The 26,772-nt window shown below is 45.2% G+C and overlaps 1 long non-coding RNA gene across 1 annotated transcript in view; it reads left to right on the top strand.

Moving 5' to 3' along the window:
• Nucleotides 1–13,107, top strand: part of LOC147724673 (uncharacterized) — a 104,060-nt gene extending 90,953 nt beyond the window's left edge. The window contains exon 2 of the long non-coding RNA XR_015309928.1: nucleotides 11,667–13,107. This is a non-coding gene — a long non-coding RNA (uncharacterized LOC147724673). The remainder of the gene's footprint in view (nucleotides 1–11,666) is intronic.
• Nucleotides 13,108–26,772: the final 13,665 nt, after the last annotated feature.

Below are 26,772 nucleotides of genomic sequence, written 5' to 3'. Positions count from 1 at the left end.
AGCCTTGAACACTGTATCTCATTGTACTCTTACTGTCAGACTGGACCAGATAGGCCTTCAAGGCATGGCTTTTGCCTGGTTAAAATCCTCTCTGGTGAATCAAACTTTTCAGGTCTTCTCCTCAAACACAACGTCTAGTCTCCACTCACCCACCTCAGGAGTCCCTCAGGGTTCTTCTCTCAGCCCCATGCTTTTTAATATCTATATCCATCCTCTGGAAGATCTAGTGGAAAGCTGTGGCTTGACTCTGTTTTCATATGCTGATGACATAAAAATTATTTTCTGTTTGTCGTCTCCAGGAAGTCAGTATGGAAGACTCAATTCTTGCCTCAGTCTTGTCTCCTCCTGGATGAACTCCAACTTTCTGAAATCAAGTTGTGGCTAGACTAAGGGCACAGTACTGGGCATTATACTCTGGGATCACTCCCTGAACATGTCTCGAAAGTAAAGAATCTGGGCTTCTGGCTTGACTCCACCTTGTCCATGAAGTCTCAGGCCTCTAAAATTGCTTCCTCCTGCTTTGCCATTATGAAATGGAGCAATACGATCTTATAGATACTTCCTTTCTTTTCCTAAAGGACCATCATCCAGGCCATGATATTACCAAGTTTGGACTATGGTAATATCCTATATCTTGTTGCTGATAAGACTGTGGTCCAAAACTCTGCTGCCAGGCTCCTATTTTGGCTCCCCAAACACTCTTCTGCATCTGGTCTTCTCCATGATCTCCACTGACTCACAGTGGACAAGCACATTACCTTTTGGCTCTTTGCTTTATGCACAAAATCAACTCAAACGCAGGACCTGCAAAAACTAGTCGTCCCCTACCATCCCTCACGTTTTCTGCGCTCGAGTAACCAATCCCTTCTTACAGTGCCCAGAGTTAGACGCACCCGGATGGGTGGTCACTGGGCCCTAAACTGTGGAATGCTCTCTCTGAATCTCTTAGAGGCTGCACCCCCTTGTCCATCCTTTGTAAGGAGCTAAAAACCTGGTTATTTTAGGTCAAGTTCCTAAGCGTTGGGAAACCCTATTGATAGCTATGCACTATAAAAGATCTCAATAATAATCAGTAGCAGCTTGCAGGAATCAATGTATTGCATGTTGTGATTGAACTACTCTGAGTTGCTAGCATTGTTTGTTTATGATTTACAGGGCGGCTATTTGTCAGAAGCTGAGTTTGTGTAAGAGTCGGCGAAATCCTGATTGAATGAGGTACTAACACAATAAGTGTATGGCCCATAATAATTCCCTCCCTCTGCTCAATTGCAATGCAAACAGCTGCTACTGACTTCAGACAACCAGGAAGAGCTGTGGCTACTTGATTAAATCTAGCAGAAAAGTAAGCCACAGGCTGCCTTACCTCATCATGCATTTGAGTTATCACAGAAAGAGCACACCCTTCTGTTTTTGTGGAAATATAGCAAATATTCTTTATTGTAATCAGACATTCCTAAGACTGGTTCACTGCAGTGGTTGCTTCTTAGCTCTAGGAAGGTATACATGCATTCACCATCAAAAGGCACCAGATTCTCTACATTGCTGCGAGTAAGCCTTATTTAAGGTTTGCAATCGGGTAAAATTTGGAATCCACTTACAACAGCAGCCCACTATTCCCATGGACATATTGAGAAATTGGGGTGTTGGTTGAATGGTGGGGTGACCCCAGTTCAAGGAACATCCATAATCTCTGGCAGGGTGAACCACAAAACTTATTAAATTAACCTGTGCTTAACCTTTTATTAGCTTGGCACAAACGCAGTCATGCTTAAAACTAAATTAACCTGTGCTTAACCTTTCATTAGCTTGGCACAAACACAGTCATGCTTAAATTAGAGGCAATTTGTAAAGTATTTATGCAGCACACCAACAGTAATAAAGTGAAAACACAACACAAGAAAATGCTCACACCAATTTAGAAAAATAGTAAATACTAATCAATCATTTAACTCCAAAACTGGAAAAGTCCAATCAGAAGAGGTGGAGTTATGATTTTTTAAACTTTAAGATAATAGCTAGCTTCCAAAAAGATCAAAGCGCCAAAACACATCTAGTAATGTGAGACTGGGAATTTGATATAGGTTCTATCTACTCTCACGCTTCCAGTGTCCAACTTGCTCTCAGAAATAACAAGCTGTGCTCTTTTTCAACTTATTGATATTCAAATTTATTTCTGAATTGTTCACTAACCTCTACTGCTACCTGGGACTTGTACTGGCCTCTTCTCACTCCTCATTCCAACTCTTGCATTCCATACATCCCAATATTCAAATTCACACTCACATCAGATCCTCCAGATGGTGCAAAGTCCAACACACAATTTATCATCTGATATTTTCCACAAAATTAACTGAACTCTTTTCTGCTCCTGCATTTTCGAGGCATAGTCACTTTTGCATTCTGTCCACAAATCCTTAGGAAAACAATCTCAAACAGTGTATTCATAACAGCTCATAGCACTTTGAAATAGTCACTAGTCTGGTTACCTCTGTATACCACTTGTCCAGGTCCTCTCTCAGTTTTGGAAAACTTGTCATAAAAACATAGAGATCACGCCTGGATGAAGAAACATTCACAAACTCTGTCAAAACCAATTCTGTTTCAGAATCATTTTTGACTATAATCATGTTCTTTTCTGTATCAATCTTTTTCATTTTAAAGCTAATTTTCTTCCTCTTTTTTTAAACAATATTTTATTAGCTTTAAGCAATAGCAACATACATGCTCATTCGGAGGCCCGGACCAGGCACCCAGGGTACATACCATGCCATTTACATTCTCTGGTGCATTTTCTTCAACATTTCCTTGGAAACAAAACAATCCCCCCCCCTTGAGTTGTGGTGAGGTAAACAGGTGAGTGTGTCTACTTGCTACTGGGTTCTTGTGCTTCAGTCTCCCAGATTCCGTGCGTTACAGTGCTATACCTTCTGATGCCGTTAGGTTGAATGCCCCTCCTGTCTATCCTCTGGTTCTGGCTCTGCCACCCTTGGAGTACTCGCCCCACTATTGTTGTCCTGCGCATTAATCACAAATGCACACACCAAGCTTTCCCAGGCTCAAACCCTCTCCATTGTGCCTATTTCCCGGCTGGCCTCTGTGTAGCATTCTGCCTTCCGCCCCTGCACACTTCTCAAGTTCTTTATTTCATGTGGTAATCCGCTGCCTTACCGGCGCTTTCCAATTCCTGGCTATCTGCCTCTTGGTCAAGACATAAGCACGCTACCTGACTTTGACAAGGACCGTTACTACTTGAATTCTACTATTCGGGACATTGTATCCACTAAAAAACAAAGAGAGGAAAACAGAAAAAAAGATATTTATTGAAAACTATTTGGAATGTTAAACTATGGGGAAGCGTGCAAACTGACTCAAATGGAAATTAACAATTTCTAATACATGAAGGAACTGTCATACCAGACTTATGTCTATATTTACTACAAGCCCTGAAGAAGTCCCTGGATCGGACGAAACGCGTTGGCGGTTTCAAAAGTTTTTATGATGAAAAATAAGGATGAACTGGAACATAACCTTAACTCGTCTGTGAAATAATTCTGCATTTTCTGAATATTGAAATTGCTATATTGTGTGTACAAAGTGTGCTGGGCTATCCTATTTGAAGACATAGGCAAGGCCATGGAACTTTCCTGTCACTTTATTTTTGGCTGTGTGGGGAAATCACCCTAAGAGAACGTGCTCTGGGGTCTGAGGGAGCTCTTTGTCAGTAAGGTTGCCTACCACCTTCCGTACCTCCCCAAAAAGGCTTGCTATAGGCGGCAGTTCCAAAACTTATGGAGGATGTGCGCCCTTCTCTCCCCGCATCTCGTGCAAACCGCTATTTCCGCTCCTAATGCCGGCCTTGGCGTTAGATACGCTCTATGTAGTACATAATAGTTAATTAATTTGAATCGCCCATTTCTAGACGCTTTCGGGGTGCATTCTAGGATTTTATCCCACTCTCCCTCTGGTATCTTTTTACCCAAGTTTTCTACCCACTGTAATCGCAAGCGCTGCAACAGCTTTTGCATATCTCCCCAAATTGCCTTATAGTGGCAGGACATTGTCTTAATTCTTCCTGCTAACAGCACAACATACCTGCATCCCACGAATGCTCGCGGTACTGCACCCCTGCCTTTCCAGTGTCTCCTAATCCTTCATGTGAGGGCCCGATGCTTCAGGAAGTGAATCTTACACAGTTTGTAAGTCTTCAAATGTAAGTAGCGTGGAATCTTGGTACAGGTCCCCCATCCCTCTTAGTCCTGCCTCAACCCAGTCCTACAGCCCACTTTTCTCAAATATCTAGTCCAACAGCACACCACCACCCCAGTTTTGGTTGTGTCTTCGGGCGTGTTCCTTCCGACGCACTTGCAGCACAATTTTCGCCGCAGAATTTTTGCCAGAGTCACAGTGTCTGTCACAGCTGGGCATTGTTCCCTTTCCGAGTTACGATCTGCTGCCATCCATTGTAACAACCAGTATAATTGTGCAGCTAAGTAATAACTCTCGAAATCAGACACCGCTAGCCCACACTCCACTGTGGGGCATCGCAGTGAGGCCGACGCCACCCTCCTTCTTCCTGCACCCCAAATGAATGACGTGATCATTGAGTCAAGTTCTTTGAACATTGCTCGCGAAATCCACACGGGAGAGGCCCAAAGTAGTATAGTAGGTGCAGCAACATTACCATTTTCAGGACTGCCACCCTCCCAGCTACTGACAGCGGCAGAGTTCCCCAAAAATCCTTCGCTATTTTCCCTGACCTTATCACCTTACCCACATTGCCTTCCAGTAAGTCTGTCGCTCTATGATATATTTTAACTCCAAGGTACTGTAGGCAGCTAGGCTCCCACCTCAAGTGTTCTAGAGCGAGCGGCGTGGGAGTATCCGGCGCCATTGGGTATAAGCTGGATTTTTGCCAATTGATTTTAAGGCCTGATATGGTGCCAAATCGGGCCAGCATGTCATGCGCCCCGCGCAGTTCCTCTGCTGTGTTGTGTAAGAATAGCAAGAGGTCGTCAGAATACAATGCTATGAAGTTGTGCCCCCCTCCCGTCTGCAGGCCCTCCTAGTCCTGGACTCTCCTGGCTCTAATCGCCAGGGGTTCCATAACCAGTGTAAACAGGAGCAGGGGAGAGGGGACATCTTTGCCTCGTACCTCTCTCCACCCTCTATCTAGGCGAGAAGGTCCTCCTAGTGCGCACTCGGGCCATAGGGGATTCGTACAGCAGCTGCACCCATGTCAGAAATCCCTCACCCAGTCCAATCTTGTCCAGGACTTCATATAGGTACGTCCACTCCAGGCTGTCAAACTCCTTCTCTATGTCCACTGCGAACACTGCAGCCCCTCGCTTGACGAACCCCTCGGAATCCATCACAGCCAGGAGTCCTCTGATATTTATGTCCATATTCCGCCCCGGGATAAACCTCGCCTGATCCGCGTGGACCAGGTGAGACATGTGAGGAAGTAAGTGTGTTGCAAGAATTTTACTCAGGATTTTATAATCCATATTCAGCATGGATAGTGGCCTGTGAGCCGTGTAGTTGTGTTGTTCCTTCTCTGGCTTGGGTATTGGGACAATGAGGGCCTCTCTGGCACTTTCAGGCAACTCTCCGCGTTCTCGGGCCTCTTGGTACATCGTAACCAGGCGGGGGCCAGCTTCTCCGCGTATGTTGTGCAGAATTCGGCCAGTAGGCCGTCTGTGCCCGGGCTCTTGTTTGGCATCATGCCCTTAATGGCAACCCGTACTGTGTGATGGCTGATCTCAGGTCTTCGCCACTTCCAGGCTCAGGCGCAGCAGCTGTAAGTCGGCCAGGTATTCCCTTATGTCCATAGGCTCGTCTTCACGCGTCTTCTTGTAGGGTTTGGAATAGTAGCAGGCAAAGACCTCATTGATATTTTCTTGTGTGAAATGTCTAACCCCCCACTCATCTCCTATTCACCGGGTTCGTCAACCATGCCAGAAGCGATACTGACTTGTCCCTCTCAGCATGCATACGCTCCAAGTATTTCTTGTAATCGAAGCTTCTAAGCCTCTCTGTCTGCTTCGCCATGAAATCTCCGGGTTTCCTGGCCTTCTGCATCCTACCTCTCTGAGAGCTGTCTATGCCTCCTCTATTTCTCTCATGATGACACATCTGACATCCGGGGCACTTGTAATACATTGGCCCCTCAGGCCCACTTTGAAAGCGTCCCACTCTACGTTCAGCGATGCGGTCGTTCCCGCCTTAGTTTCGAAATAGTGCACTATTTTGCCCCTAAACTCTTCCCGGAAGACCTGGTCTTCCAGGTTGTCCGGGCGAAGTCTCCACGTAGGAATCGCCGTGGCTGGGTGTGCCCACTTCAGGGACAGAACTAGCGGATTATGATCTGAGATCCGTCGTGCAAGGTATTCTGCAGCAGTGACAAGACGCTGAGCATATACTGATCATAAGAAGGCATCTAGTCATGGATGCACCTCATGGACCACTGAGAAGTAGGAATAGTCCCTTCCCTGTGGGTATAGGGTTCTCCACGCATCCATCAGGCCCCAGCTCTGTAATATAGTGAATGCATGAGTGGTGCGCGCCGCTTGAGAGTTTTGCAATGGGGGTGGGATCTGTCCATAAGTGTGTCATCTACACTATTAAAGTCACCTCCCACTATAACAGTACCTGCAAAATATTGTGCTAGTCTGTGAATCAACATCGTGAAAAAGCCCGGTTGCTATGCGTTAGCGGCATACACACAGATTATACTAATCTCTCGACCCTCTAGTCCCCCCTTTATGGCTGCATATCGACCCTCCAGATCTACCACGGAGTTCAGCAGTTGGAATGGGACTCCCACCTGAACCCATATTGGTGTCCCCATGCATAGGCGGAGTAAGTGGTGTAAAAGAGCTGCCCCCTCCACCGTCTTTGCAGTGCCTGTCCTTCCTTCTGTGTTAGGTGTGTTTCCTACAGAAGAGCTATCTGGGCTATCTGGGCTCCCTGTTTCCTAACGAATGAGAGGACCTTGTGACGTTTTGGCATTGTATGCATGCCCCTAATATTCCGGGTCATACACTTGTGTTGCTGTTTGTCCGCCATTATCGGGTATTACTGTGTCCTGTTTGCCTCGCAGGCAGTGTGTTGCCGCTTGCCCGCCCCTCCCCCCTCGAACCTGTGTGGTACATTGTACTCTGCAACTCAAGGTGTCCCCCCAGTTCAACATTAAACATTTCCCCTAACTCCCCATCCCCAGGACAAGCAGGAACACCCCCCTCATCCAAACTAGTTTCAAATGTCTACAAGTGACTGCTTACAGTTCGATCAGTCAGTCCCAGGGGGAGGCCACTCGGGAGTGCTCTCCCAGTCTCTGCGGTCGACATCCCTCTCCGTAGTGTCAGAGTGTCCTCCGAAAGTACTGCAAGGGGCCTCTGAGCCCTGCACTCAGAGCTCATGCAGGGGAGCGACGGGGCGGTTCTCCAGGCCTCTTTACGCCTCCAGCAGGCGCGCGCAGACAATCCAGCATTTGCTCCAGCTCCCCCAGTGCCTAGTGTGCACCACTGCATCGTTACCGCTTGCTCTGCTGTATTTGTGCCGTTGATCCCCCCAAGGGGGCATTCAGGGATCTCCACAGCTCCGGGATCTGACCATGGCATCCTCCGGGTCTGCCACATGAGGCCCCTGACTCCCTCGACCCCCCTTCCTCACCAGGCTTACATTGAGGGGCCTCTGGGTCCGGCACTCAGTCCTGCACAGGGGGCCAGGGGGAGGCACATCAGCCTCCGAGCAGGGCTGCGCCTACAGTCCGGACTCTGTTCTAGTGTTGGCTGCATTCCATGGGGGCTGCCATTTTTATCGCTGCTCCCAGCCTCACTCGTCGCATCCGACTCCTTCGCTCTTGGCCCGAGGGGGTCTCCCGGCTGATCACTCAGCTTGGCGCTGGAGGTGAGGGGAGGGGTACACCAGGCCTCCTCCTATGTCGTAAATGTCCAGAAGAGGGCTGATGCTTTTCCTGGTTCCCTCACCACATGCGGGGCGCCGCCATCTTGTCTCAATCAATCAATCAGGCATTTGTTAAGCACGACTACTCACCCGTAAGGGTCTCAAGGTACGGGGCAAAGGTTGGGAGGGGTAAGCAGCTCCTGTCCATCAAGGGGGGGGGTCTGTCGATGAGCCAGGTTTTGAGGTTTCTTGTGGAGATGGGGAGCAATGTTGTCTGTCTGAGGTGGAGCGGAAGAGCGTTCCAGGCTCGGGCCACGAGGAAGTAGAAGGAGCGGCTTCCCGATCTGGTCTTTCTGGTGTGTTGAACCATGCCGTAGGAGAGCTGGGCTGATCGTAGGGTCCTCTGGGGTGCTTGGAATTTAAGTTGGCTGTTCAGGTATGCTGGTCCGGTGTCGTGGAGGGCCTTGTGGGCGTTGGTGAGCATCTTGAAGGTGACTCTAGCTTTGATAGGGAACCAGTGGAGTGTGCGCAGGTGTTAGGAGATGTAGCAGTGTCATGGCAGGTCGAGGACTAGTCTTGCGGCGGCATTCTGGATGTGCTGTAACTTGCGGTGAGGTTTTTGTTTATTCCGGCGTAGAGTGCGTTGCCGTAGTGAAGTCTGCTGGTGACAAGGGTGTGAGTGATGGTCTTTCTGTGTTCGAGGGGGCATCCATTTGAAGGTGTTACGTAGGAGGCGGAGGGTGTGGAAGCAGGAGGAAGAGACGGAGTTGATCTGGCGGTCTACTTTGTCCAGGATGATTCCCAGGTTGCGTGCTTGGTCCGTGGGGGTGGCCTGGCTTCCGAGGGCGGAGGGCCACCAGGTGTCTTTCCAGACGTTGGGGTTTGGGCCCATGGTGAGTACTTCTGTTTTATTGGTGTTTAGTATGTAGGCAGCTGTTTTTATCCATTTGACGACGGCTTCCATGCCTTCTCGAAAATTGTGTCTGGCGGTATTGGGTTTGTTGGATAGGGAGAGGATGAGTTGGGTGCTGTCTGCTTATGACACAATGTTGAGTCCGTAGGTTCTGACGATGGGGGTGAGCAGAGCCATGTAGACGTTGAAGACTGGAGGGCTGAGGAAGGACCCCTGGGGTACTCGACAGGATTCCGAGAGGAAAGGGGGGAGTCTGATCCGCTGCGTTCTGCCGGAGAGAAAGGAGAGGATCCAGTTGAGGGCCTTGTCTTGGATCCCTGCGTCATGGAGTCTGCCTATTAGGGTGCGGTGAGAGACTGTGTCGAACACCGCTGAGAGGTCGAGGAGGATAAGGGTTGCTGTTTCCCCTTCGTCCAGTAGGGTGCAGATGTCATCTGTTGCAGCTAGGTGGGCGGTTTCCGTACTGTGTTTTTTTCTGAAGCCAGATTGGGAGGAGTCGAGGATGTTATGCTCTTCGATGAAAGTGGCGAATTGGCTGTTGATGGCTTTCTGGATGACTTTCGCTGGGAACGGGTGCAGGGAGATGGGTCTGTACTTTTTGAGGTCGGTGGGGTCTGCCGAGGGTTTCTTCATGAGAGGGTTGACCTCGCCGTGTTTCCAGTCGTCGAAGAACATGGCGGTTACCAGGGAGCGGTTGATGGTGTGGCAGAGCATGGGTGCGATGGTGTTGGCACCTCTGTTGAAAATGTGGTGGGGGCAGGGGTCTGTGGGGGCCCCGGAGTCAATTGACTTCATCGTCTTCAGTGTGTCTTTGGTGGTGAGGGCTGTCCAGTTGTCGATCGCTGGCGGCTTCAGGGTGTCAGGGTGGTTGTTGAGGGTTCAGTGTGTTGGTTGTCTTCGTCTAGTCTCAAACTTCTTGCTGTATTTCCTGGCCTCTCAGCTACAGTGGGTTACACAGTTGATGGATGGGTTGTCGCAGGAGGAGCCAGGCCCAGTGAGCTTGTCTGTATTTGTGTGGAGGCTACTAGTTAGACAACTTAACCCGGCGGTGGAGATTTCGCACCTGACATTACTGCTGAAGACGGCGTTATACTGATGGAAATGTTGCTTGGCCAAAACGGTGGTGCCACCTTGTTGACCCCAAAACTGCCACTGGAGAGACTCCCACACTGGGACCCCCTTACGATATTTGTGGCTGAGCAGCTGATGGCTTAGACAGAAGTCGGAGTAGTAACTGTCAGGAACTGGTACGAACAACATGCCCAGGTTACCTTTGAGGACCTGGTGTCTGACACCAGTCTCAACGGGCCAATTCCTTACATCCAAGGCCTTGACCCAGACATTTCAAGGTCTTTGGGGGGGACAGCCGAGTCGATCCCACACCACATACAGTATTGAGCATGTTTCTCACCCTGAGCAGAGCAAAAGACATGGTGAACTGGTTTCTATGGACCACTACTGGAGATGACTTAGAAACCGCCAGAAATGGGGGTGGTGGAGTCTTGGGCAGAGATATTTCAGACTCCGATTGGAATAAAATCCTGCCATACCCTCAAGAGGCTCGAGAAAAATACGAGCATGAAATACATACAATTCAACTATTTACACATGACACCCCATAGATTACACGTGGCATCTGGCGGAATCACACGTGGCTGTCCTAGATGTAATCACCCAGACACAGATTTTAGACATATGACATGGCAACGCGCAGTGCTTAGATCATTCCGGAATAGGGTCATGACCAACCTGGGGAGAGCACTGGGACACACCTTTGACTCGATGGTTGAGGTATGCCTGTTGGGGCTCTGTAAAGTTGGAAATCAATCCTTATATTTGTCCCGCCCTGACCATAGCAAACGACAGATAGCAAGAATTTAAAAATCCCATACCAGACCCTTGATCTGGTCCTGTGTGAGGGAGGTGACTCATTAGGATGGAGCAGAAGGGATTGCGCTGCTTCAAGAGATGTCCTGGGGACTGAGAAGACGCCCAATTGCGGACTTATGGAAGGAGATTCTTGATGTTTGGGAACACCATGATAGAGAGCTGGGCAGGAGCCTAGAGGGCGAGGAAGGGATCAGGATGCAAGCACCTGAAAATATACCAGGAGACAGATGGCTCTCGACGGGTCTCCCAGTTGAAGAAGGGCCCCCAGTGAGAGTAGTGTCAGAGTAGGGGCTATGTGGAGGGCTGTTGAAGAGACCCCCCCTTTGAACCTTGCGTGCCCCACCAGCAATGCCCGGATGGAACTTGGGGTACTATTGTAGTAGACGTGACGTTGGGGGCCTTTGCCCTACCTCCAGACTGGCCCCACCACACACTTTTCTTAGAGTAACACACTGGGCTCCCTGCATTTGTTTTCGTAATTTTATATTGTTTAAATGTAGATTATAGGCTACCCTTCAGACATCCTTTATTGTTGAGGACAAACCTCTCTGTGATACAGAACTCACTTAATCAGCTGATACGTTGGGCCTGTATGGGGCCTCTATTGTCACTGTATCATGTAGAGATCGAAGGATAACAAATGTGATGGTCTTGGGTATATATTGTTGTATGATCCCTATATAGTCAAACGTTGTGGAAACTACATTATTGTGGAGGATACTTTACTTGCATATGATAAAATGGTAATAAAAATATGTTACAAAAAAAATAGGGTGGGTTCAGTCCGGATTACCCGAATAACTATTAGTGTAGGATTCACCCCAGAAAGAATGTGCTATGCCAGAAATACCTTTTTTAAATTCTGAGCACTATCTCATATGGTAAAAGATTCCTTACATGCCTGGAAATGCAAAGCGTTACAAGCGGTGTAACCTTGTCTGATCCTCTCTCCCTACAGGTGGAGGAACGTTTGGCCAAAAGAGACTTCGAGGGAGCCAAGAGTGCCTCTCAAGTGGCAAGAATAGTGAATATCATTTGCCTGCTTTGTGGGCTGGCCGCCTACTCTTACCTTATTTACTACTGTGTGCAAATGTCTCGCCTTTATGTGAGCTCTACTAGTGCCCCAAATATCATCGGCTGAAGACACCCGCAATGAAGAAAGAGAAGCCATCGTGCTGGAGACCTCCTTTTTTACTTCCACCTATTTGAGCCAGCTTTCCTCCACTGCTACTTTCTGTATTCTACCACAATAGCAAGTGCAAAATGTAGTCCTGAATAGTAACTTTACTGTTATTAGCTCCACATCTCTGTGCATATACAAAACCTATGCTTTAAGGCTTTCTTAACTTTGTATGTGTGCTGCACGTCTAAGTACATGTGCAGAGTGGGAAAACGGGAACCTCCATGCAGCACCCTTGGAATGGACCTTTGATGCAAAGGAACTCTAGGTAGCATGTTGAACAACTTTGTGTTACTTTGGATTACTATTCAACGCAAATCACACATTGTGTTGGATAATAAATCACACCTTTACATCACATTTGCGTTAGAAAAGGAACGCATACCCGATGCAAAGAGTTTTTAAATCTAGGCCTTAGACTTGAAGGATTTTCTGTGGACCCCTCAAGGTGCAAGGTCGAAATTTGGATTATTTCAGGGTTTGCAATATCTTGTTTTTCCACTTGTAGAAATACCAAAATGTAATTGGTAATTGATAATGTCTTTGAGTAAATGATTTTCAAGAGATTTTACGTTCAGTATGTAAAACGTAAGAGAAGCAAATTATGCTATTTCATTATGTTATGTGGCTAAAATGAAAATCTGGAATGGATTATGCCCTCTCCGAGCTAGGTTGGACCACAAATAAACATGTTTCAAACATATTTTTCACAAATCCGTTCAGTTCCCATATGATTAAGTCTACACTCTGTAAATATGCCAATTTCAAAATTTGAAAATATGCATTAGATTTTGCAAAAGCGTCTGTGAATGAAACGTGTCTACAGCTGTTGTAAAGGATTGTACTATTAACATGTTTACAGATAACTCATCTGGTTCAATAGTTGTGATTTTCAGTGACCAACAGAGGCGGGGCTTTATTTCAATGGAGGCAACACTGGAGCTGGCCTTTGGATTCAACAACACGATTCCCAAAACAACTACAGTCACAACAACGAAGAGTTTTCCTTCTAGATCGCCCCGTTTCAATGACATATGGTCGACAGAAGTCATACCTGTGCTTTGGCTAAATATGTTTTCTTATGAACACAATTAAGAACACATCGACCATCGCCACAATTATAGAAAGAGGAAAACTATAGATGTGCACCTGATGAAATACAAAATAACAATGTGTATCTCAAATCTTATTCCTTCATTAAATAGAAACAATAGCAAAACTATCACGTCCTGTTATTTCAGCCCACCTTCATGGCATATTGGGCACATTTAGTGCATGCAAATAAGTAAATCTTCAGCCACTAGACACTTGACCCCAAAGAAGGCGGCTGGTCCGGATGGGATCCCAGGGGACCTCTTGATTGCGGAACCTATGGCTTGGGCCAACTTAATTGCCATTATAATGAATCTGATTGTAAGGGGCCTTCCTGTGCCAGATTCCTGGAAGGGGGCTGAGGTGGTTACTGTGCATAAGAAAGGGGCAAGAGACGACCCTGCCAATTACAGACCTATCAGTTTGATAGATGTAATCCAGAAAGTGGTTGGCAGGGTCATTATCTCAAGGGTTGGTGACTGGATGGAGGAGGCAAGCATCCTCTCCCACCTCCAAGCTGGATTCCGCCGGAAGGTGGGTACGATGGACCAGGTCTTTCGCTTTTTTATTATCTATTGGAAGACAGTTACCATCAAAAAGGGCAGTCTTTATATGGCCTTCATAGATCTCAAAACAGCGTTTGACCTGGTCCCTCGGGTTAAATTGTGGGAGATTCTAGGAAGTTTGGGCTTCCCCGCTGCACTCTTGAGTTTAATTGTAAGGCTCCACGAGGGGAACTATGCGAGGATCAGATGGGGTACCCAGGGACAGTTGACTGACAGGGTCCCCTGAGGAACGGAGTACGCCAGGGATGTGTCATGGCTCCGACTCCTTTCTCCTTGTTTGTGAATGGAGTGGTGGATCATCTGAGAGGGGAAGAGTCGGATGCTCCATCCCTGGCGGGGGAAAGAATCCCCACTCTGCTCTTCGCTGATGACACTATACTGATCTCTAAATCCCCAGTAGGAATCTTCTGAATCGATTTAGCTCCTTTTGCATAGATAGAGGTCTAACCATCAACACCTCAAAAACTAAGCTGATGGTTTTCTCACCCTCTAAAAGATTTAAAAATAATTTCTCGCTCAATGGGGCACCTCTGGAGATGGTCGATTCATTCGACTATTTAGGGGTGCGGATAAATAGTCGAATGAATTGGAAGGACCATTTGGCTAAAATGTTACTTGGTCACAAAAGAGTAACCGGTGTGACCTTGAGGGAGTATCGAGAGTCTACAAGTAAACCTGTGTCACCGGTCATGGCCATTTATGAGGGCCAGATACTTCCGGCTGCATTATATGGCTCTGAGCTCTGAGGGTTTGAAAACGTTTCGGAGCTATCCTCAGCGGAAAATAAGTTTCTGAGGGAGGTGGTGGCTCTCCCCGCCTCTACCCCGTTGATCCCCCTCCGGCTAGATCTGGGCAGACGAGCCCTAAAAGATCTAGTGAGGCTGCGACCATTGCTCTTTTGGGTCCGTCTAAGAAGGACCAAGGAGCTTGCCAAATATGCTGAAGGGTTGGATGACTTAATACTGCTTGATACTGGCAACAAGATTGGATGGCTGAATAATGTGAGACACCTGGTTCTCCAATTGGGATTGAGAGATGTGTGGGAGACCCAAATGCCGCCGCCCAAACAAGCGATTAAGAAGTTATATTGGGATTGGGTGCAGGGCGAGGCAACACGAGGCGGGGCTGGGGGATTCACTCACTGAACGGTTCTTAGAGTTCAAATGGGTTAGAAAGTTGGAACCCCTTTTTGATTTTATAACCAAGCCACCAGATAGAGCACTATATTTAAAACTAAGGTATGGGACCCTCCCGGTGCATGAATTCACCGCGAGATGGTCTAACTCTGGTGGCCCTTCGCGATCGTGCCCTGGTTGTGCGGCACCTAAGGAGTCTGTGGCCCATTTACTTTTTGCCTGCCCCGCTTACAAGGTGGCACGGAAGATCTGGCTGAAACCTGTATGTAGGGAGTTGGGGCTGAGGTGTCACAGACTGGCCTTACGTGTACTCTCTATGGACTCAACATCCACTGCCATGATATGCAGGGTGGCAAAATATTTGAGCAGTGCATGGCTGACGCGCTCAAAGTTACTGAAGCTGCATTCTAGGCTACCAATCGATTAGACTGGATGTAATTGTTGGTTCTCCTATTATAACATATTGAACTGTTGAGGATGTCTTGGCTAAGGTCCATATTAATTATATTGTTATATTTTATCATTGTTTTAGCGGAGGAAATGTATTTTAATGTGTAAAATGTACTCTTTTATGGTGAGCAATTTTTACCGATTCAAGTAAATCTTCAGCTGGAAATACCTGCTTTTCTAGATGGTTTGTTCAAGCAATGCAAAAGACCTCCTTGATCAGGAGAGTAAATACGGAAGGGTCTAAAGGCGACCAGAAAGTTTGCAATGGTTGAGAAATGGACAAAATGCTATGAAGCAGGTATTTATGATTTTATGTATCGATTTATAAGTTTTAGATCAGAGCTCTGAAACTCTCGGATCTTGTGAGAGAAATTAAATGTGGATCATCTTGAGTCTATGAAAATCTCAAAGCTGTTCGGGGGTCCTCTGCGAGTTCTCTGGCAGCTTTTTTCAGGTGTATCTAATAAAGTCTATTTTTAAAATATAGACTACTTTAAGGTCAAGCTGAAGATTTCCGGGTAATAATGTTGAGTCCTTCCTTATTCAGAAACCATGAACCCTTAAGCCTCTGAAGTACCCTTAATGTTTCATTTCCCTGAACCTTAAAAAACACTTATGACCCCTTAGACCTATCCTTCCCTGAAACCTAAACCCCCCTAACTATCCTTTAAGAGTACTCTTCTTTAACAGAAAATCCCTTTTCTCTAGCTTACTGCTAGCTTTCCCTGAACATACAAATGCATTTCTTCCTCTTATTGATACCCTTTCCTGAACCCTAAAAAACCTGCACTACCTCTTAACATTACCCTTCCCGGTACCCTAAAAAAACCTCACTACTTCTTAACATTCTCCCTTTCTGGCCCTTAAATAAGCATTACTACCTTTTTATACTTCCCAGACCTGCATCTAGAACCCCTTACTTCTCCTTATTGCTACCCTCTTACTAGCCCTTAACAATTCCCTTCCTTAAACCCTGCAATCCTCTTACTACCCTTATTCGCAACACATCCCTTTAACCTAAAATCTAGGACCCACCCCATAATGTTTCCCATCTCCTGAACCGTAACAGCCCCTAAATACTCCTTAACCCTTTCGATGCTGATGACGAGCTCAGCTCGTCATCACCCACGGGTGTCGTGTGCTGATGACGAGCTGAGCTCGTCATGAACAAATGGCACTAGGGATTTCCCAGCACAGGAGGGGGGAAACGCCTTGCAGCCAAGGTGTTAACACTACCAATACCTGAAACCTACTGTGAGAAGCTGGCCTGGTATATGATGTCCACTAATTTAAGTGAGCACCTTATAGTGATTTAAGAGGTCTTTGACAACCTTAGAAAGCTCTCTCAGTGGTTGCTGCAGAGAGCAGCCTTCAGGCTTAGTCTTGAAGGAGTGTAACACAGCTTGTTTTACCAGAATGCAATCTTATAGTATAGAATAAACGAAAGATAACCGCACCAAGTATTTATACAGATATGTATTTATTATATAATACTCTCTAGTACTTTCCAAAATCTCCAACATGAAGATAAACACAATGCACACAATACTTCAACAAAGAAACACAGTAAATAGCACTAAATGCACAGTGAACCCCGGGGGGAGGGGTACCAAACCATATACTAAGAAAGTGGTATAAGAACCATGACTCGATCAAGACAGGGTCTAGAGGACGTAGAAGTGCTGGGACCCCAAGGAACCACCCAAGGTGAGTAGATTGGTACCCCACGGAGAGCGTGTGCAGTTTGGATACCCTAGTGCCCACGTTACCTACACCAGGGAAGCAGGGTGCATACATGTGAAGTTGTGTCGGAAATAGCTGTCGAACCTAATGGAGGACTTCAGAAAAGTGTCACTGCGGAGGAAGGAAGAAATGTCCAATGAAATTCACGGCTGGGTTCTTGATGACTGGCACCTGCAAGCTGAGGGGACAGAGTCTATGTCACTCAGGGGTGTCTAGGAGACCTGGAAGACGAATTCCCTTTCGATGTTGGGCGTTGCAGGATGGATGACGAGGACCTTGACTCTGCTGCTGTGAGGGCCAGGTGATGCTGAGGAAGACCAGGAGCCATGCACAAGCTGTCTCATGAAGGATGTCGAGTGCTGAGTGGTCGGTGTCCAGCGAAGCACAAACAAGCCTTGGCAAAGGCAAACCATGCAGGAGTCAAAGAAGGAGTCACGTCGGGACCAGCAAGGTCCAAGGGAGTCACCAAAAGCAGGGGAGTCGGGGCAGGCCTGAAAGTAATCAGGGGAGCACAAAAGAAACAACAGGGATCCTCAAGTGGACCCACAGGCCAGAAGGAATGGAGTTGCGAGAGGACCTCAGGCAGCTCACCAAAAGATGCAGGCCATGATGAACACGATGTGGAGAAGCAGAAGATTTTGGCCACTAGAGGTGCTCGAGGTTGGCGCTACTTGGAGCCCGAAGATTTGCTTGGAAAGAAGCCAATAAGCCTTTACAACTGCAAGTTGGATGTGGTTCACAGGGGTTCGGTTATTGCAACCCCCACAAGGGATACTGGCCTCAAACTTGGTGAGAAGGTAGGGCAGGCCTTGGGAGCTGTGGAAAACCACCACCTGTGTTGCAGAGCCCAAGGAGTCCAGAGGAGTTCAGGATCTGAAGACTGGTTGACTTAATAGCGGTGCCTGCAACTGAAGGGGAGTGACTCCTTCACTCCAAGGGAGATTTCTTCATGTTTCACAGGCCTTGGAAGGTTCCTGAATGATGCACTGTGGGACCTCTGGGGTACCTATGCCATTGGTACCTTAGTACCTTTTACTAGGCACGTATAAGGCTACCTCAGTATCCAATCTGGGATGTAGCTAAGTACTGAACACAGACAACAGTTTAGGGAGAGCGCAGATATGCTGGGGGCCTAATTAGCATGATCCCAGTCAAACTAGTCAAAATACAGCTTAGCACCAGGCAGAAAGTGGGGGTAACCATGCAGAAGGGTCCTACCTTCCTACACCTACCAACCCCTTACTACCTCTAAACTAGTGCTAATTTCGAGCCTGTGGTTGCAGGTGGGGCTTATTTGTCGGGACTAGTACTTACTTTCCTCATCAGACTTTGACGCAGAGCAAGAGAGAGAAGAACATAAAAGGGGGAAGAAAGAACAGGAGAAAGACAGGGAAAAGGGTAAATAAAGCAGGGATAAAAGAACCTGAAATGGTGAGAAAAAGGGGCAGGGAGTTTTTTGTGATGGATAAAAGAGGCATGAGGAGGAATCAAGACTACACAGCCTTGGTACCCTCTACACAGAGGGCACCCCTAAAACGATATTTTAGGTTTGGGAATAGGTGGAAACAAAACATCAACATAAGACACCATTCCCACTCAACCCACCTACTTTGAAATCGAAATGAATCCAGCAGTTACTTAACCAAAAAATCTCTTAAAAAAATATATTACTTTGTTACTGATTTCTTTCAAGTACAGGCAGTTCATATTTGTATATACATATTGTACTCACTTTTTTGTAATTTTATTTAAAACTATGACACTGTTCACTAATTTCTTTCCAATACATACATTTCAAAATTTATAAACACATTTCACATCACTATTTTGTAATTTTATATAACAGCATCCAGATCGCACTTCTTATTCCTGTCAAAATCCATCATATAAACAGTACAATAACTACATCATCATTTGGGTCAGTGACTCTGTTGAATTAATTTCTTGTATCAAAGTAGACAGGTTAAGCAGTAATGTTGTCTTACATTGACACAGTCTTAGGATTCAGCAGACCTTCGATAGAGCGGGCCACAACCTTCTCAGCAAAACCTTGGCCAGTGACTTATCTTTTACATATTAGTACCATCATTAACACTACCCTTCCCTGTAAACTGAAACTCCCTATCGACCCCTTAACACTAGCAGTCGCTCTACCTTACCAACTCCTTTCTAGGCCTTGACACTATTGTTTTCTTAATACAAAAACAACCTTTACTATTCCCCTGCCCACTTGAGGACCTCACTACAAATGCTCCTACATACTTTAGCAAGAGAATGGCCACTTTGCCTTATCCTTCTATGGTGTTTTTCAATTTTTTTTGTGCCCACAACTTTTTTTCATTCTACTTTTTCTGTAGATAACATTTTTGACATAACATTAAACGGATTACTTTTTTCCTTACCATATTTTTCCAGCTAGCCGTTTTTAACCATAATTTGACTTCAAAATAAAGGAAGCGTTGTTAAAGCCAGTTGGTGTGTGTTTAATGTAACATTGCATAGAAAGACAGCATTATAGCATTAAATCCATCCAGTGTAATAAACAAAACACAGTCATCATCATCAAATTATCTTTATTTTGCACTTAAAATGCCATAAAGTATGCATTGATACAATATATACATAGACAAAACATATCCAATAAAATGTTAAAACAATTTAAAACTAGATTGCATTAAAATCTTAAAAGCAGAGTGATAAAAATCCGGTGCTTGGAGCTAAAATAGATGTTAGGAGTTTAGCTGCTCATATTTTAAGAGAGCCCTTTATAAAACGCAATATTTCAGTGCATATTTCGAAAGAGGGGAGCATTTGTAAAAACTCCATAGCGGTCATATCTTTTTTACAACCTGCTTGCCGCAGTAAAGGCTTTTGGAAAGTGAGTACGGGGCTAGCGTACAGGGCCAAAACAGAATAAAGTGAAATGTGCATTGTTTTAATACAGGATTACAATGCCATGGTGGTTTATGATGTTTCCAAGTACATTGAATAGAGAAAGCCACTTTAAAATGTATAAGATTAAATCTAACAAGCATTTACAAAGCAATAGGTCTCGCATTTATTAAGTTTCAGCTATTGGCATTACTAAATATTGCAACACCAATTGCAACAAAAGTCTATAAATTGTAGCAATGATGGCATGCTGCGCTTTAGATGAATATGTTTAAAAGTAAAGTGCGCCATACTACGATTGCTACAATAGTTAATTGTGGATGCGTTAACAATTGATCTGCGCACTGATGGCTGGTGGTGTGTGTGCCTGTAGAAATTGTGCACTGATGGCTGGTGGTGTGTGTGCCTGGTGGAAGCGTGCACTGACAACTGGTGGTGTGAGTGTCTGGTGAAGGCATGCACTGATGGCTGGTGGTGTCTGCCTGGTAAAAGCGTGCTATGACGGCTGGTAGTGTGTACCTGGTGAAAGCATGCACTGACGGCTGGTGGTGTGAGTGTGCCTGGTGAAAGCATGCACTGACGTCTGGTGGTGTGCGCCTGGTGGAAGCATGCACTGATGTTTGGTGGTGTTTTTGCCTGGTGAAAGCGTGCACCGATGGCTGGTGGTGTTTGTGCCCGGTGAAAGCACGCAGTGATGACTGATGGTGCCTGTGTCTAGTGAAAGTGTGCACTGACGGTGTGGTTGTGTGTGTGGTTCATGTGTGGTTGTGGTTGATGTTAGAATCGGCTGGTCTCTAGTTGGCAGAGGTAAATACTTCTGACAAATAGGGACCCACCTCCTCTAGTCAGGGCAAGGGGATCACATCCTCAGATAACCCCTGCTCACTCCCTTGGTAGCTTGGCAAAGCAGACAGGCTTATCTCAGAGGCAGTGCGTTAAGCATTTATGACCACATATAGTAATAAAGTTAATACACTACAAATGGACACAACACAGTAGTATTATAAAAATAAGGATGTTTATATAAGGCTTAGTACAAGACCAAATAACGACAAAAATATACCACAATCTTAATAAATACTCTTGGAAGGAAAAATAATAGTTCAAGTGTAGTTTCTTCTTAGCAATAAGTCTTTAGTAACAAAAGCAATTTTTCTTCTTTAAATCACAGTTCTTGGCAACAAGGGGGAGAAAGGAGGGGGTAGTGATAGCAAACAGCAAGGGGGTGGGCATGTGTATTTTCATCGAAGGAGGGGTGGGGGTGTTTGTTTGTGTTCCAATACCCAAGGTAGCAGAAGTAGCATCACACAATTTGACTCCAAATACATTACAGCATTTACCTTTTTTTTAGCACCTTGATTGACAGCCTTCTACTTGCTGCCAAAGGATTGATAGAATTGCCTGGAGAAGGAACCACAAAACAAAAGCGTTTTAAAGTACCATTAGCATGCAAAGGGCAACAGCTGCTACACCTTCGGGCCTTCTGGTGCACTAAAAAGTACTGCGCACTCAAACATAGAAGCGGTTACACACCTGCATGCCCGAACCTTTCAGGAACTACCAGGCATATCATATGTATGTGCGACTATGAATTTCAATGAGCAACCGTGCACTTTTGTATTTGCAGGGTCGGTACGTTTAGAATGCATGTATATTTTATCAAGTTCATGGCATGGTTAATACAAACCTTTGCAAAACGCTCCCTAAAATCCATTACCAAAAATAGACCATTATAAAATTCATGGTTAAAATACATTCTGTAGCAACTAGAAGGACACAAGCAGAACTACCACAGTCACTAAAGGTCATTCAAATAAAAAAATCTTTCTCAGTGCATAAAATACCAGCGAGGTCTTACTCGGTGGTGTTTGATGCTACCAAATGTTATCAAAAATGTCCATGGGAAAAGTGCCATAAGGTGCGTATGTACTATGAGCCTGTCCATAGGGCATACAGTGCATGCATGCTGTGCAGTTTGTTTTTTAACTGTGTAGAATGCGAAATTTTCCCTGAAATACGGCGGTAAATTTCACCAGTCTAATGTTCAAGACTGTATGTGCCGGGTTCACGTCTGCACCTTCAGGTAGTTAAATAACACGTACGCAATAACTGCCGGCGAGCTTCTAAGAGCAGGGGACAAAGGCATACAATGCGCACAAAGGCTTATTTTCCTGTTTTACATCATGTGCCCGTGTATCTCCCCGTACATAGAAATGTAACGTACATGCTTACACATAAAATCTCAAAACGATACAGATTAAAAATACAGGTCTTTATATGCAGTGACTGCGACAATTTTGTCAGTGAAACTTTCTATTTTTAACTGTGCTGTGGCATACAACTTCAGAGCCAAAGCAATATGCATACACATAACTAGTGGTGCGCGCACATCATAGCTATTGAGTGACTATCATGCATGATTAACAGTCAGCGACACAGCTACTGACATTGTGCAGTGTCGTCATGGAAGTTCATGTGAGTCTGTTTGTTTAACAATGGAAAGTATAAAAGTCAGAGTCCGCCCTGCTTTTATTTGTACCTGTGGCTGCTGCGTTTTACAGCGCAAACGGAATGAAAACTTTGTACATCATTCTTATCTCCATATGAAACTTGTTTAAACAGCATCCACATGTACAAGTTGATCAAATGCAAGATTTACATTTTCTGTCTATGATAATAAAAAACAATTAACTGAGCACGGCGTGGTAAAACAAAGTCCGATTAGAGTGGATATTTAAAAAACACTGTCTAAGTAAAGGCAGTGTGTGATACACTTTGTTTGTGATCACTTTTGTGTCCGCTTTGCTCTTCTCAGTGGCAGTGCGGCTCAATGAGAACATCAAAGCGGCCGCGAAAGTGCTCCAAAAGGCTGCAGGCTGACAAATGGTGCACGCGCCCGGCGCACATGCACTGTACCCGATCCACCTACAGCCCTTGGGAGCACTTTCAGAAGCCCCTTACTTAATATCTCGCCAGAGCATTGCTAACACATTAGCTTAGGCGAGACCTAAAAAGGGTGAAGAGCAAATGATTAAAAGTGTTTTCAAATCAACAAAAGGCATTTAACAGTGATAATGGAAAATTAAGCTTCCACAGTCTTTAATTTCAACATTTTACATAAGCTTTCGTTGACACAAAATTCCTGGAAGCCTGACCTTAGTGTCTTTTGCATGGCTGTTAATCGAAGATGGCTCAGTAAACATTTCCTGGAGGCCTAATTTGTAAAAGCATGTTTTTACATAAGCCAGCCATGGTATTTTAAACACGTTTTGGAGAGACAGTCAGTTATACACTGCTTGTCAAACCTGCAACAGGATTTAGCCAACATTTCAGCCAGATCAAAAGTGGCCAACATTTTATTTGACCCTCTAAAAATGAAAGGCACATTTCTTCTTGACAAACGCGACATTGCTTTGGGGGCAGCCAGCCACCTGTGTACAAAGCCATTTTCGATATACTGGAGAGTGTCTGAGGTATAATACCCCCATTTCTCTGCCCCAGAAATAAAATCTGAAATGCAATTCCCTATAAAAAAAGTGATCATCTCTGGCAATGGTTTTTCGTTCAGTATCCTTGAAAAATGTAGATTTTAAAGTGGAGAAGTGGAGAAGTGGAGAAGTGTGGCTCAGAGGTTAGAGGCGGCAGACCTGGAAGCTGAGATCGGCCCTGGACCAGGGTTCAATTCCCCGTCTCGGCGGTTCTTGGGCTAAAAATTCCACGGACTCGATAATTCTCGCTCCGGTGCCTTCTCGACTCCTGGGTTCACACTCTGTGACTCTGGGCAATAGCTTGCTTAATCTCCACAACGGCCCCTCGCGGCGGGATGCCTGGCTTTCACCTTGTGGATACCCTGCCGGGGCTATCTCACAGGGGAATACCAGGACGGGTTCCCTAAGCAAGTGCCAGGAAACCCACTGCGGGTAGCTGTGCGCTATATAAGCTCAAATACATTTACATTAAAGTAATCCCCAGATAATTAAAAACGTTAGCCTTCCTAAGCATGGTTCCCCCATGTTAAAATGCCTGGATTCCATGTTTAAGGGTCCACCTGTCATTGTAAAAGATTTTAGACTGGTTTATTGTAAGATCCTGGGCCATATGTATCATAGTTCCGTTTTGCGATTCCTAAATAGCGATTTTTAAGGAATCGCTATTTAGGAATCGCAAAATGGTATGCATGAAGAAAATCGCTTTTTTTAGCAATTCCTTAAGCTTCCTTAATTGCGAATTCGCATTTTGCAAATTCGCAACTAAGGAATAATTCCAATGCATTCCTATGGGCCAGGAGGCCCATAGGAATGATTTCCAAATAATTCTCAAATTGCGAATTCGCAATTTGCTAATCGCAATTTGAGAATTATTACAAGGGTGCAGGGGTGTCTCAAGGACACCCTGCTGCACCCCTGTAAATTACATGTGTGTGCATATGGCACACATACATGCACAATGGGCATGTATATGCGTCATATGCCACCCTCACAAATGCACAATTGTGCATATTTACAAGAAATCGCAAATTACCACCAACTACAAGTTGGTGGTAATTTGCAATTTCTAAACCTGAAATCACAATTCTTAAAAGCTTCATACATAGCATTTAAGGAATCGCAAAATTGCGATTCCTTAAATGCTATGTCAAATTAGGGAAAATGGCAAGTATTTGCGATTCCTTAAGATGCAATTGTTTCATACATATCAAATCATGCAAAATAGCCTTTTGCGATTCGCAAAGGCCGAAATTCGGCGAATTTCGGCCTTTGCGATTCACAAAAGGCTTGATACATATGGCCCCTTGTCCCTCCATAAACTCAGTGAAGTGGCCAAGCAGTTTCTGAAGGCTAATGGGTGTGCGGGCAAGCAGAACCACATTTTCTGCCATAGGAGTATGAGTAATAAAAGGCCACCTATCCTTGGTACATCCACCCCATCTTTTAATAAATGTGCTGTTATACCATTTATGAAAATCAAGATTAAGAACGGGGCTAAAATGCAGCATTGTCTTTCCTCTCCATGGGATTTAATTAGTTGGGCTAGTTCATCTTGGGGGCAAAAGCGAACTGCAATTTCTAAATCCAAATATAAATGTTTTATCAGGGCGTTGAGCTCTGATTCAAAACCCATTTTCTGCATTAATACCCATAGTTTTTTTCCTCAACGAAAGAGGTTCAGCACTCAACTTCAAGGTCAAATATATGAACATTACAAGTTTCCAGTCCATAATACACAATTCAGGATGATAAATCATGGTTATCTCAATAAGCAAATGTGAAAGTCGCTTCTTCTTCCCAAAAACCTTTATTCATCATCTTTTTCTTAAAATCACAGCATATGAGTAGTAGCCAACACATTCCGTCTACCTGGGACTTCTTCAGGGCTCAATATGCAAGTTGTCGCCCTTCATACTCTTTATTTTATAATTTGTGAAAAAGGATGTAGTGTTTAGGTTATTTTAAGCACAATTGCTCCATTAAGGTGCCAGCGAGGCATCCGGTTCTGTGGAAACCGGGCCGGAACCCATATTGAACAGGAGTTAAGATCTCATTCTCATTTGCTCATGATTCTAAGTGAGCCAGGCTTACCCGCCCCAAAGTTTTAGCAGTAGCATCTATTCAGGAGATTGGCCTGTAACAGGTAGGGGATGTTCTGGCCCCCATTTTTTTTTTTTTTTTAAAGCTGGGGGCCAAAATTACCCGTCTCCATGATTCAGGGATATCACCATCCACAGCGCTTCTCAGAATTTTTTTTAGGATTGGGTCATACAGGTGGATGTCTGGTTTAGATAAATCTACTGTAACACTCTCCGTGCCGGGCCTTTCCCTGAACCTGATATCTTTAGGGCTCTTATTACCTCATTTAACGTTATGGAGTTGGATAGCGATACAGGATTTAAGTCCATAATGAAGGGTTATTTGGATTTGATAGTTGATGACCTAGAGAACCCGTGATGATACTGGAAGATTCCTGTAAAATGAGTAATCCAATTGGCTTCGGGATCAGTGCTTCCACTTTGGGGGTACTGTGGTCGGAAAGGAAAGGGTGGTTTATTATTTCATCAAATCTTGTGCTGTTCTTAAAGGTGGCAGCTGCAGACAGATCCTCCCAAGTTTTTGACCTTGACTCCCTTTTCCTTTCACCTAGTGTTTCCTTATATTGGAGGCAGGCGTTTCTCACCTCCAAAGGGCACCTGGGGACACTATTTAGTGTATCTTTTAGGCGTTCGTGGGACGCGGAGCATGCATTATTGAACCATTGATGGAGGGTAGCATGCTTTGGTTGTTTCCTGGCTGTCAAACCCTAGTTAATTGCTGTGCATAGGGTATTAAAACCCTCTAGTATCGCCTGGTGCGAGGGCTCCTCTGTCCAACATACGTTTATGCACTCAATGTCATTGAATATTTTGTGTGTAAAGTTTAACAGGTCTATATGTTCCCATTTCTGCCTCAATCCCCTGTTTATTTCAAAACCCCTGTTTTTGCACTTTTCCAGTGGGTTTCTTCTTTGTATTTTGGTCAAGGGTAATGTGAACACTTAGAACATTTGGGCAAGTTTTGTGATCTATAACCAAGGGGATGGCCTTAGCTGAGATAATTATAAAGTTTATTGTGCTCCCCTGGGTGCCCCCAGTGAACTTAGAGATATTTTCAATGGCGTCTGCCTGGAGTTCTAAGAGAACTTATAGGTCTAGCTTAAAAATTAGGGAGTTTAACATGTCGCACAGTGTGTTGTGTTTGAAGTGGGCCCTATCCAATACCTCATCTTCTCATGGAAAGCTGCATAGTTTCAGATCACCCCGGGTACAAAGTGACAGATTGAAATCCCTCACCCAGAGCACGAATATTTTCCTATTTACGCTCATAAGTAAACAGTCAAAAAATGCTTCAAGGTCCTCTATTACCTTGTATGCTCGGGTTTTGAAGATTTTCTTGTTGTATTGTAATTACATTTATATAGCGTTTACTACCCCTGACGAGGCATCAAAGCGTTTTTTCGGTGGGTAGCACGCTA

Source organism: Lissotriton vulgaris, chromosome 4_1, assembly GCF_964263255.1.
Source record: "Lissotriton vulgaris chromosome 4_1, aLisVul1.2, whole genome shotgun sequence".
NCBI classification, from domain to species: domain Eukaryota; kingdom Metazoa; phylum Chordata; class Amphibia; order Caudata; family Salamandridae; genus Lissotriton; species Lissotriton vulgaris.
Note: the sequence above shows the minus strand (reverse complement) of the source record. Positions and strands in the feature narration are given on the sequence as shown.